This window comes from Coptis chinensis, chromosome 6 (genome assembly GCF_015680905.1).
Source record: "Coptis chinensis isolate HL-2020 chromosome 6, ASM1568090v1, whole genome shotgun sequence".
NCBI classification, from domain to species: Eukaryota; Viridiplantae; Streptophyta; class Magnoliopsida; order Ranunculales; family Ranunculaceae; genus Coptis; species Coptis chinensis.
Genome location: NC_141461.1, coordinates 73317260 through 73323841, shown reverse-complemented (window position 1 = coordinate 73323841; position 6582 = coordinate 73317260).

Here is a 6582-nt window from a genome sequence, read left to right as displayed (position 1 = left end):
CGTGACTTTTTTTGAAAGAAAGAAGTAACTGATTAACGACTTGAAGGTATTTAGCGATGTTACCTTCATGGGTAGTGTACTCTTTTGCAATTTGGCGAACAACCAGTTGCGAGTCACTAAAGACCTGAAGCTCCTTTACACCGAGTTGCATCGCCATGCGAAGTCCCATAATTAACGCTTCGTACTCGGCTTCATTGTTAGAGGTCGTAAAGTCAATGCGAACTAATTTCTCGACCATGGCTCCTTCTGGGGATGCTAAGACAACTCCGACCCCACTTCCTCCAGGGTTACTAGAACCGTCGACAAAAAGAGACCATATTGATTTGGTGGCTTCCTTTGTGGGTACGATCTCTGCTTCTGGTTCCCAATTTGGGTCATCGACAGGGAAATCTGCTAGGAAATCAGCCACGACCGCCTTTTTCGCGGAAGTCGCGAGGGACGAACTCCATGTGGTGTTCTCTGAGCTCTTCGGCCCATACTGCCATGCGAGTTGTCTTGTTTTCTTTGTGAATAATTTTCTTCAAAGGTAGGTCAGTGAGAATCTTGATTGGATGTGCTTGAAAGTAGGGCCTGAATTTTCTTGCTGAGTATAACAATGCGAGTACTGCTCTTTCAATATACGAATAATTCTTCTCAGCTGGAGTGAGCATTTTACTTGTAAAGTAGATCGGTTTCTCTGAGTTGTTTTCTTCTTTGAAAAGAACTGAGCTAATGACAAAGTCTGATACCGCCAAATATAGCCCCAGCGTTTCGCCATTCTTAGGCTTGGCCAGGACGGGGGGTGTAGTCAGGTACTCTTTGAGGGTGGAGAACGCTTGGTGGCATTGATCGTTCCACGAAAACTGCTCACCCTTTTTGAGAAGTTGCAAGAAAGGTTGGCACTTGTCTGATGCCCTTTATATAAATCGGTTGAGTGCCTCGACCATTCCAGACAACTTCTGAATTTGCTTCTTTGTCTGGGGTTTAGGCATGTCCAAGAATGCTTGGATCTGGTCTGGATTAGCTTCGATCCCTCTTTTTGATACTTGGTATCCAAGGAACTTCCCGGAGGACGCTCCAAAGAGACACTTCTCAGGATTAAGCTTCATTCGAGTTCGGCGCAACCTGGAGAACGCTTTCTCGAGATGAGTGAGGTGGTCTTCCACTTTTTTGCTTTTGACGACCATGTCGTCAATGTAGACTTCCATGGTGTCACCTAACATATACTGGAACATGTCAGTGATGAGACATTGGTACGTTGCGCCAGCGTTCTTAAGTCCGAAGGGGAGGACGTTGTAACAATAGATTCCTTGTTTTGTGATGAATGATGTTTTTTCTTGATTTTCTTCAGTGAGTGGGATTTGGTTGTATCGACTGTACGCGTCCATGAAAGAGAGGAGCTCATGGCCACACGTCTGATCTACAAGTCGGTCTATGCGAGGTAGGGGGAAGCTATCATTTGGCGTTTCCTGATTAACGTTCATGAAAGTCGCCTTAAAAGATTAATAACCGCGGTCGATTCTTTTGGAACTGCGACGATGTTGGCGATCCAGTCTGGGTAGTCTACTTTTCTAATGAACCCGACTTGCTTAAGTTTGTCGACTTCATTATTGATGGCTTTCTGGAATCGCAGGGATAACCATCGAGGTCGTTGGCGAACTGGTCTGGCATTAGGGTTCACATTTAGTCTATGACACGCAACATTAGGATCTATTCCAGGTACATCGACATACGACCAAACGAAAACATCTTTATTCATGGCCAAAAAGTTTACAAGTTGGGCCTTGAGTGTGGGGTCAAGGTTAGCCCCTACATATACGAACTTGGGATCATCTTCGGTTCCTAGGTTCACTTGCTCTCTGTCTGCCTGTTGAGATGTTATCTTTGGTGCTGATGCTTCCTCAGATGGGGATACTTTATCGATCTGAAGGAGAGTGGAAGTGGTCGCACGAGCTAGAGTGATATCTATGGCAACGACAACAGGGGCTGGAATGGCCTCTGTGGTCATGACAACAGATTCTAGAGTGACCTTCGGAATTGATATTTGTTGCGCGAAATATGGCGGCACGACTTCTGAGGTGCTAACTGGTGGAACAACAATAGCGGATGTGACTTCTGGGGTTTTGAGTGCGAGATTGACAACAACTGATGTGACTTCTGGGATCCAACCTGGTGGAGCGACAATGATTGGATTAACTTCTGGAGTTGAAATAGATGACTGACCCTTCTTGTTGGATCCCCCAGTGTGCTGCTTTGATGCTTTGGCTCTGACCTCAGCAACCAGGTCTTTGGCCATTGTATAACTGGTGGGCTCGTTCCTTGTGTGAGTATGCAGGTCAGCGGTCTTGTTTGCAGAGAGGATTTGATTACAATGATAAGCTTCAAGTTGATTGCTTCGAAGCTCCATCATGCCTCTTGGGCCTGGGAAGCGGAGAACTTGATGCAGCGTGGATGGTATAGCTTGTATTTGGTGAATCCAGCGCCGCCCTAGGATAGCATTATAAGACGACTTGATGTCTAGAACGCTGAAGCGTGTATTGAAGCTGACTTTGTCTTCTCTAGATCCCACTGAAACTGGGAGTATGATATCGCCGATTAGGTCGACCCTGGAGCCATTAAACCCATAAAGAGGAGCGATCGGATCTATAAAGACTGACTTAGGTAAGTTCATTTCTTGAATTGTATGATAGAACAGGATGTCGCACGAACTGCCAAGGTCTATTAGGACGTGTTTGACTGTCCAGTCGCTGATTTTGACATGGACAACAAGTGCATCGTTGTGTGGGAGGCAAACCTTGTTGAGGTCGGCCTTGGTAAACGTAATATCCCCTGTGTTGCGACCTGAACTTAGCAGAGCGTGTGACGCTTGTGAAGAAAAATGATAAACTTCTTGAAGGGCGCCGACACGCCTGCGTTTCTCTTTGGAAGATGTCACAGAATCATTTGGGAAAGTGATCATATGAATAGTTTTGGCGTTGTCGCGATCCGATGAGTGTTGTCGGCGTTCATGGTCCTGGCAAGGTAGAGATCTACTACGCACTCGGCGAGCCATGAGCTTATGGCGTAAGTCGCCGTTGGCTATGCTAGTATACTGTTTGATATGCCCTGCTTCGATGAGATCTTGGAGGTAGTGCTTTATCCCCCAGCATGCATCGGTCTCGTGACATTTGGCTCGGTGAAATGCGCAGTACTGTTTGTCAGGTCGGTCCACTGGTTGCCGCACATCAGATCGGAAATATGAAGCTCGCTTGATCTTTTCTAAGATGTAACTAGGCGAGCGTGTCAGGATGGTGAACTCGCGGTTGTTATTCATTCTGTTACCCGGCTTCCTCTCTTGCTGTTGGGGGCTTTTGGAGGCGGGGGTCATCGATATTCTGCGCGACTCTTCTTCTTCGATCGATAGGCCTTAACGCCGTGCCTTCTTGCAACTTTATATACTTGTCGACTCGAGCGTACAGCTCGGATAAAGTCTCGAGACGCTCTTTCATCAGCAATCTAGCGAGTGCCGTGTTGCGCACACGGCAAGCGTTGTAGAATGTCAATGTGGCGAAAGACTCTTTCAATCCTGCTTCCATGCACAGTAGTTCGGCTTTGAACCGACCTAAAAATTCACGAATTGTTTCATTTTCTCCAAGTGAAAGCTGGAACAACGAGTCCAGATCAGCTTTCTTACGTCTGTTATGCACATACTGACTAGAAAATGAATCGGTAAGTTGCTTAAATGTCTTTATCGAGTCTGGCTCAAGTGAGAAGAACCAACCAAGTATGCCATCTTTGAGACTGGCAGGGAACAAGCGACAGTGGAGATGATCGAACTCTGGTGCACTACATAATGTCAAGCTTTAGATATAACGAGCCACATGTTGCCCAGGGCATGTACTGCCGTCGTACATCGGAAAATGTGGTTGAACGAAATCCTGAGGAGAGGTTTGTTTAGTACCTCCGTGGTGAATGGCGATGCACGGTACGTCTTGAGCATTTTCTGGACGATCTGGGTTGCGTTTTTTCTCACTGCACTTTGACCGATTCTTTGCGATAGTTCGTTAATTTGCTGATTAACTTCATTGATGCCGTTCACCGAACGCGTTCCCGGTGATTGTTGTTGCGGCGCCTACTTGTTGCGCGAAGAAGCAAAGATTTTTCGCCGAGCAAGGAAATGCTCTCATTGGTCAAACCTAGCTGGTTCGCGAGGCTTTGAACTTGAGCTTCGAGGCTTGCCATGCTTCGTGGGCTTGGGACTTTTGGTTTTTGATTTGTGTGAAGGTGGTTTCTTAAGTAATCGAGACCACAGACGGTGCCAATGTAAAGGGGCGTTTTTTCTTTACATATACAAGAGGAAGAAGAAAGGGTTTGGATTTGGAAAAGACCGAGTTCGCTAAATAGCGAGCTACCTACGTATCTTCTCTTGATTCTGGGGGGAGAGAAGAATCAGGTCTCACGTAGTTCATGTAGGTGGTATTTATAGGCACAAGAGAGTGTTGATCTTCAAGACATGTGTACTCCCTTGTACATATGTAGAGTAGAGATTACGAATGAGTGTTAGATTGGTTCTAGTAGGAAGGCGGTAATCATTGGGAGTGGGTGCAATAGTTTATAATTCCCGGTAATTGGAAATACAGATATGGCTTTGGTAATGATTATCCTTGGATTAAGGAAAATGTCTTTATTCGAAGCGTTCAGCTCTAGGTCGTTCAGTCTTCTTGGAACGTTCTTGAGCGAGCTGGAGTGTACCACCTACATAAAGCGAGCTGCTCGCGAGTCGATCTTGGAGAATGATGTCCTGATTGCGCTGCGATCTCTACTTATACTTAACGCGTGTTTAATATTCTTTAATGAGGATATTACTTCCTTACAATAACCATTTCCTCCTCAGTCTCAATAGTTACACAGAAAGACTAAAGATTATTGAGGACCAACCTACGCATGTCCCTGGCCATCTTTTTCTCATGAAAGAATTCAACGCCACAATATAATGGACCCCATGAACATCCAACTGAACAAGGTTCCCCTATAGTTGCAATTCGAAGGCCTTCACTTCGATCATTGTAGCCAATTCGCAATCAAAGAAATTGCTTCTGATGTCGGAGAATTTCTCGAAGTGGATCCAGCTGATGGGTTCCCTCATGCAGCCAAAGGATACCGTGCTCAAATCGATATGGACGTCACCAAACCCATCATACCTGGCATGGAAGCAATCACCCTCATGGGTAAGAACCGTAAGACAATATTTGTCAAGTTCATACCAGAAAACCGTTTTGCAGCTCATGTCTCATGATTGGACATAGAGTAACCTCATGCAAGGACCCACCTTATCTAACACCAGGACTACAGTTAGCGCTTCTCCCAGCACCACCGAAAGAAAATCAGGCACTTGACACTCATTCGCCTCCCGACGACCTCGGTGCAAATGATATGATAATCGTCACTCTAGCTCATAATACAAATTCAGATGACTACTGTTCAGGCAGCCAACAGGGCTCACAGCCCAGATACTGTTCATTTTAACTCTTGCGGCTATAAGGACATATGTGATAGACTGATAGAGATTTAACCAACCTAAATAAACAGATTAATTAACTCCTATTATTATTATTACTTGCAAGCGCACAAGGTCTACTATAGTAAGTGTGCGAGAACAAAATCGAACCCACAGGGATTGCTATCTAGGAATAATTGATAATTAAAATCTATTTAACCTAATCCAAATATGACGTTTGTTGATTTGAAAGATGTTTAACTACTAACTAATTTAACTATACTAAGAAAACAATGAAACTTGAATTACTATGGAAGGAGAGCAGTCTAGGACTGTTGAATCCACCTTAAACCGTTATTTGTATTCTTAGAGTAAATTTCAATGTTCCATAATTTATACGAATAGCATGAGGAAAAGGTAACCCTAGCTTTCTCGATAATGTGAACGTGATAAATCTTAATTAACATGTATTTTCTAGAAATTCAGCACTAATTATCAAACTCCAAAGATTACTCGTCTTCTTACAGGACGAATAATATCCAACTTTGACATTAACAATTAAAACAAGCTTTATTTAATAGCTAAAACTATCAAACTATAATGGATGCCTGACATACAATATGAAAGATAGAGTGTTACTATTAAACGTAAACTTAGAAGATATGTTTGAACATAAGCGTATTGGAAATCATTGAAACTAATCTTAGAACACAAAACATCAGTCTAAGGCTTCATCCATCCCTAGATAAGATTTATTTACAGATAATAATAAAGGTAAAACAAGGTTTAGAAGAACTCATGTCGACGATGGTGATATGGGGTTTGACTTCTTTTTCTCCAAGTTTACTCCTTCTGCTTTTGCTTCTCCAACAAGCTCTCGAATGGTGTGTTGTGATTTTGTGTGATAAGGGAGAGAGAGATAACTCTTTTCTTCCTTTGTTTATATAGGGATGGATTAGGGTGTACAAGCCTTGGAACTGCTTTTGGCAACTTCCTTTGGTGTTTGAATCTTTTTAGAACTTCCCAAATCGAAATCCAAGCGGTTAGCACGAAGCTGCGAAGGTTCTGGAAAAACACTACTGTAATTCTGACAAATTCCGAAGAGGGTGCGGATCGCGCTCTGACTT